The following is an 8,165-nucleotide window of genomic DNA, read 5'->3' on the forward strand; positions in this document are numbered from 1 at the left end:
AAATGACAAGTTCGGTAAATTGATTTATATAGTAAATGCCGTGGAGGGTTCGGTAAATTGGTTTGTATAGAGGTGGTATACCTACAACGAGGTGTTAATGACACCTATTATTGGCTTACAATAACATTAGGGGCATTTATTTGCAAACTGTGGATTAATTTTGAGTTGAGTAATTAATGCTATGCCTACGGTAAAGAATTAAGGGAAATGAATGAGCTACCTCTGAAAAACGAATTCTGTCAGGAAATTGTAGGTAAATATACGATTTAAATAACGCAATACTGTTGTTTTTTATAATTGGTGCTTTTATTTAAATAACATAATAGTAATAATAAATAATGATTTATGGCGGAATCAATGTAAGATCTTCAATTTAGTTGAATGATATTTAAAAAAGGTTCTTGTAAAATATGATTTAATAAAAATAATTTCAGTTTAAATATAAAGTGTAATAGTATTTTAGACCACCGATAAACACTCAATTTCTCAATATAAAAACATGGGGTAGTTTGCCAACATAATGAATATGAAACCAAAGCTCTTGCCACGTGGAGGCCACCTCTTGTAAGAGCCAAATGTTGAATTTTATATTACATGTTTTATTATTTCTTTCTGGTTGAGAAAAATACAAGAAAAAAACAATATATAAAATCTAATACGTGTACGTAATTAATAAAAAGTATTATAATGACACGCGTTATGTTTTATAATTATGTTAAATGCGCGTGCCATTGAACGTTGAGTTAAGCGAAGAGATACACATAATTGAAAACTGATAAAAATGACATCTAACACAACGCCAGCAGAATGTATACACTGTGTAATAGCAAGCTGCTGTGATGATCACTATCTTATCAACTTAATACACAGGCACCTGGCTACTGTACTGGAACAATGGGTTTTACGGCCAAAATAACTGATATCATTTTTAGCCTGAACAAATCCGTTGTATAAAAAAATAATAACTGATTGACTTTGTAATCCGTTTTATTTAACATATATTATAAATAAACAACAAGCAACATGGATACAATTTATATATATATATATATATATATATATATATATATATATATATATATATATATATATATATATATATATATATATATATATATATAGGACATATTTGAATATTTCATGTCATTTAAAAAAAAATGAGGGAGTAGTCACATATTAATAAGATACATTTATGACACAGTACAATATTAATACGACACATTATTATCATTCAGATTTTCCGCATGCTGATTTAATTTCATTTCATTTCTAATAAAAATGAGATACATTTATGACACAGTACAATTAAATGTGATATATATATATAGGACATATTTGAATATATCATGTCATAAGAATAATACCTTATGTGCTGACCTGATTGTAGGAAAAAGAAGCGAGAAATTTATTTATAAAAGAAACAAACATATTTGATCTTAGTATTTTAAACCACCGAAAATTTCTCATTATATAAACATGAGGTAGTTTGCCAACATAATGAATATGTTGCCCAGCTCTTGCCACGTGGAGGCCACCTCTTGTAAGAGCCACATTATTATATTTTTTTTTATCTGATACGCTTTAATTAAGGTTTTTATCAACTAATTGTTTAAAAACATGTATATTTGATTTTTGCGCATGCGCGTGTGTGAAGACGTGAAATTCGTAGCTGTGACAAAATGTTAAAATTTAAATGGATTTAATGCAATGAAGTGAGTAAAATTTGGACTAATATGAAGCGCAACATCCATGCTAAATGTCTCCAAAGAAAAGTAAAAACTCAAAAGAAGGTAAAAAGGAAAATTTAAGTTCTAAACGAAAAACAATATCACCTATTGAAACTGAACAAGCGAGCACGGGATTCCCGCACATTAAAACCTGTCAAACAGGTTCAAACTCGAGTGTAAACAACGACGACGAAGCGAAACGTGTAAACAGGTCAACTACGCCAACGCATTTTACATTTGGTAGCACAGTTAACAGTTCGCAATATCATATCCCTGAATATAATTGGAATATGAATTTTCCGGGAGCACCACAATACGGAACGCATTTTGGAATCGCATCCCCTCCCTGCAATCAATTTGGGACTTTCAGTCAAGGCAGTCAGGTACCTCCGATGTGGGCATCCGAAATGATCGAGGACGTGAAAAAGATCAAAACGCAAGTATCAAAAATCGATAAAATTGAAGAGTGCATGAACAAAATGATCAAAAGAGTTGAATTTCTCGAAGAAAAAGTAAATTCCATTGAAACAAGTCTAAATTTCTTTAACGGACAATTTGAAATGACAAAGAAAACGTTAACGGAGTCGAAAAACCAAATTAAAGATTTTCATGAAAAGGTGACGAAAATCGAAGATACACTACACACAAATGACAAAAAAATCACCCAGATTGATGAAGCTACCGACAAACTTGAATTTCATAGCTTACGTGAAAATCTTCTGTTTCATGGTATTGCGGAAACGTTAAGCCAAGAAAACTGTGACGAAATTATTAAAACGCTCATTAAAGAAGTTCTCCACATCGACAAAAATATCATCCTTGACAGAGTACACAGAATAGGTCAGAGTAAACCATCTAAAACGAGACCTATTGTAGCAAAATTCCATCTTTACGAAGATCGAGAGCTGGTGCGAAAAACAGCAATTGAGCGGAGCCAAGACCTGAAAGCACTCCATCAAGGCATCGGTATCCAACAAACGAGGGGGACCCTAGAGAAAAGACACAACAAGCAGCACTTGGTAGACCGGGAACGAGCAGCCGGTAGAACAACAAAATGGGCGGGACCGAAACTACTATCCAGAGGAGCGGACGGGAACTTCCGGGAAGTTAATATGTAGGACACTGAGAAGTTCAAAATCATCTCGTGGAATGTGAACGGACTCAATAGAAAAATAAAAATGACTGTGACTTTCTACAATTAATCAGCGATTACGACCTTGTGGTATTAAGTGAAACTTGGACAAGCAAAACGCAATCAACAAACATCGAAATTCAAAACTATCTTAGTGAACACATTTATGGACATAAATCATATGGGATTAAAAAAGGTCGTCAAGCCGGAGGTATTTAAATTTATTATAAAACAACATTTAAAAATAAAATAACTGTTGCAGAAAAAAAAGATAATTATGGAATAGTATGGTTGAAATTAGATCAATCACTGTTTGATTTTGATAAAAATGTATACTTATGTTGTACATACATTCCACCTATCACTTCAAAAGTATTAAAAGACAAAGATTTTGATTTTTTTGAGGAATTAGAAAAAGGCATCGAAAAATATTGTAATTTAGGCCTTACATACATTGTTGGAGATTTAAACTCAAGAACTGGGAATTTATCAGACATATTAGAATATGACAAACATTTAGATGGCGATACCACTTTAAATACAAACAACTCTTACTTTACGCCCACGAGTTTTCCTAAACGCATGAATCAAGATCACGTGATTGACATTCAAGGTCGCGCTTTGATCTCCATGTGCAAAATCACCAGTCACATTATTGCCAACGGTCGATTAGCGCAAGATAAACATGGGAATTACACTTTCAGTTCATCACGTGGCCTCAGTGTAACGGATTATTTATTAATGCAAAAGGATTCGCTCGATCGGAATTTTGTTAAAGAATTTGAAGTTCTAGACTGGACAGAATTTTCTGACCATGCAGCTCTATATTTTAGTTTAAATATGAAAAATCACACCAAAAAGACACCATTTAATATTAATGAATCTAATACAACAGAAACTAAAAAAATAGTGTATGACGAATCTAAAATTAATGAATTTAATACGTTAATAAAAAATACAATTCAAAACTTAAATACATTGTTTGATGAAAATAAAACGGTAGATGAGAAAACTAGTATTTTGACTAAATATCTTCAAGAAAACAGTGCATGCATATTCGGCAAAGTAATAAAAATAAATTCGCACAACAGGCAACATAAAAAACCACAATGGTTCAATTCAACCTGTAAAAATGCAAAAGACAATTTCAAACACGCAAAAAATGCTTTCAATAAAAGTAAAACTGATGCAAACAGACACAATTTTATTCAGCACAGAACAAAATATAACGATGTAAGACGAAAAGCAAAACACCGCTATAGAGTCGTAGAAGGGGCACGGTTAACTAATATAGCTAAAACACAGCCTAAATTTTTTTGGAAAAATATTAAAAAATGTCATAAACAACACGCGAGTATTCCCGACAACATCAATATAGAAAACATGTATGAACATTTCAATAATTTATATAGTAATGATATAAACGACATGTCCAATGAAAACATTGACAATATTCATGACAACACTAGCAACAGCGAAACAAATGATTTTCTTGACTCCCCGATAACAGAGAATGAAATACAACAAGCATTATCAACACAACACAACGGAAAATCAAGCGGGCCGGATCAGATACCAGCTGAACTAATCAAAGCTTCATACACCATCATAAAACCACATCTGACACATATATTCAATAACATATTTGAAAGTGGAAATTACCCGAAAGATTGGGGACTAGGTTACATTACACCAATTTATAAAAGTGGTGACCCAAATCAAGCAGAAAACTATCGCGGAATAACCCTAAATAATATAATATCAAAGATTTATTCACAAGTGTTATTAAACCGACTAACCAAATGGTGCGAATCGAACAAATCAATATCTGAATTCCAATACGGTTATCAAAAAGGCAAAAGTACTGTAGATTGTATTTTTATACTAAACAGTCTAATAAATAAAGTACTAAATTCGGGCCAAAAATTATACTGCATTTTCATTGATTATGCTAAATGCTATGATAGCATAAACCGTGCACTATTATGGCAAAAACTGATATCGCAAAAAATTAGTACCAAATTTGTATCCGCGTTTCGAGCTATGTATACTTCTGTTAAGGCAGCCGTTAAAATGAAATCACAAATATCCGATCATATAATATCTAATACAGGAGTAAAACAAGGAGACCCGTGTTCAAGCATACTTTTTTAATGTTCGTCAATGATATGGTAGAGAACATAAATTTTTTAAACATAGAAGGAATTATAACGATTAACGACATTAAGTTTTTCTTGTTATCATACGCAGATGATCAAGTTCTATTTTCGACATCACCAACATCATTACAATCAATGTTGAATGACATTGAAAATTACTGCATAGTATCTCAACTTAAAATTAATACACGTAAAACAAAGGTCTTGATCTTTGAAAAAAGTAATCGCCATACAAATTATAACTTTTACCTCTACGGGGAATTATTAGAAATAGTGACATCTTTCAAGTACTTAGGTATAACACTATTTAAGAATGGTAACTGGTATAAAACAGCCCAAACACTAGCAGAACGTGGAAATAGATCTCTACATAAACTTTTCACTATTATTAATCAATACGAATTCTCAACACGCGAACAATTAAACCTATTTGATAAACTAGTCACCCCAGCCCTACACTATTCAGCAGAAGTATGGGGATTTACGAAAGGTAAAGAAATCGAAATAATACATACAAAACTACTTCGAAAAATCTTAAAAGTAAACAAATCTACAAATCTAGCTGGTGTGTACGGAGAATTAGGACGATACCCGCTATACATAATACGCAAATTACAAATATTCCGCTATTGGTTAAAAATACTTAAATCAAGTGATAACAGTATCACAAAAACAATATACTCTGTGATATTTAACGATGCACAACAAAATATCACATACAACCATCGAAATTGGTCGTCACACATAAGAAACACTCTTGACGAGCTTGGGTTAAGCAATATATGGGCGGATCAAACAACTATCATAAATCAAACCGATCAAACATTCATCTACAATACAATTAAACAACGTTTATTAGATAATTACAAACAAAGCTGGTATAGTGAAATAAATAATTCCCCTAGACTCATGAGCTATTGTAGATTTAAAAACACTTTTGAGTTAGAACCATATCTTGATTTTATAACAAATAAGAAATACAAAACATCACTTACACGATTTCGATTATCGTCACATAGATTAGAAATCGAAAGAGGTCGTTATAATAACATACTACGCGATAATAGAAAATGTAAGTTTTGCAACGGACACGCTATAGAAAACGAGTATCACTTTCTACTTGTTTGTCCTTTATATAGAGAAATTAGAAAGAAACATTTAAAATCATATTTTCAAAGGTGGCCAACGTTCAATAAATTTGACTTTCTAATGCAGTCGGCAAATAAAAGAGACATAATAAGCCTTGCTAAATATATTTTCAATGCTAATGAAATGCGTAATAATATAGACAATCAGTTATAATTGTTAACTTCTACAAGACGTAGCCATGTTATTTTTTATTTTATTTTTTTCATTGAATATGTTTGTATAATTAAAATAATTCTACATTTTCCTCGTATTACAGTTGATGATATAATTATATTGATTACTGCTGTACGTACTACTGTTTTTTGTAAACTTCTCTTATTGAATATTGAATCAATGTATGTTTAACACACACACTGCGTAACTTTCTGTTTTGTGGCAAAAAAGCATTGTATTATGCTTATATGCTAATAAAGATTGTTGTTGTTGTTGTTGTTGTATAAAATACAAAACGATCATGACCTAAAGATAAACTTTTAATATATAATTTATCTCCCTTGATTAGAATATTAATAGGTTGCAAGCCTGGATAATTAATAATAACACTTTGGAAACATCTCTAAATTGATAAAATCAACTCCGTACATTTAAACCGATAATTTAATTAGTGCCAAACAACTCAATTAATGTACACGCTTATCGACAAAAGGTGTGATAATCCCTATTTATACCAATTTACCAAAACCTTCACGGCATTTACTATGTAAATCAATTTACCGAACTTGTCATTTACCGAAACCTCCATAATCCACCTATAGGCCCCTGATAAAGCATAATGTTTTGTGTACATGTACATCAATTTCTACAGTACACAGCCTTTGACTGTGTAGGCCATCTTAATATTGGACAGATAAACATAAATTTGAATAAACACAAAAATGAAAACTTTATCATTGACATCGTCAAACTTATGCAAGGACACAACATTGTGTCACACCGGTCTTACTGACCTGTGTGAATGCGCGCTAAGCATTGTGGGAAACGGACTTTTTCCCATCATGGCGTTGGTAAACATAATAAACACGGAAGTGAAAAATGGAAATTAATTATTATCAAAAACAGGCCACATAAAACCGGGCCAGCTGTAATATATATTTGGATGCAGTTTGTACTTCAATAGGAGCCACTTTTCATGTCAGTCTATTGTTTGTAAGAATCACTAAACACGTAACTTAGACTAACTAAACACGTTGCAAAACTGTATCTTCGAAATAGTAAATAAATCTTAATCATAAATAAATATTTATAATTAAATACCTGCTGAAATTTGAGAACGTAAACGATTTAAAATAAACGCTGTGAACATAACAAGGAATCTTACATGTAGGCCTAATGTGTGAGAGGATTAATCAGGGATAAAATAAATGGAGTTCGAAGGATCTAACATTTTGAGGAGGACGTCATGGTATCTTGGACATTTGGCACTTTCATATATTTATTTAGTAGATACTGAAAATGCTGAATGTGCTAATTGCAACATCAAAGACGAGCAGGTGAGATTTTTACAGCTTTATTTTTCTTGACATAATATTTATGTTTTCCATTTAATTTATATGGCGCTCAATTTTAGCTCGGCTGTTTTCGGGGAAAACCCTAGGTATTGTCATAGACAGCTCGTCATCAGACGTCCGCGTCGTGCTAAAACCTTTACATCGGCTCTAAAATCAAAGTGCTTCCACCTATAACATTGAAACCTCACATGTATATGCACCACACCCATTTTGGGGTACCTTAGTCAAAGGTCAAGGTCACTAACCTCTAATTAAAAAAAAAAAAAATTCATTTATTCAAAACTGCACAGTTGTTTTTTGTTGTTCCTGTTGTAGAAGTAGATAATTAATTAATTAGTAGTAGTAGTAAGAGTTGTAATGGTTGTGTTTGTATTGAATTCTGATAATACAACACAATGATGCTGCTGCTAACGATGATGATGATGAATATGATAATGCTGCTGCTGATTGTGATGATGATTATATGATGGGACTTCGGTATTATAAAATT

Source organism: Dreissena polymorpha, chromosome 3 (assembly GCF_020536995.1).
Source record: "Dreissena polymorpha isolate Duluth1 chromosome 3, UMN_Dpol_1.0, whole genome shotgun sequence".
NCBI lineage: Eukaryota > Metazoa > Mollusca > Bivalvia > Myida > Dreissenidae > Dreissena > Dreissena polymorpha.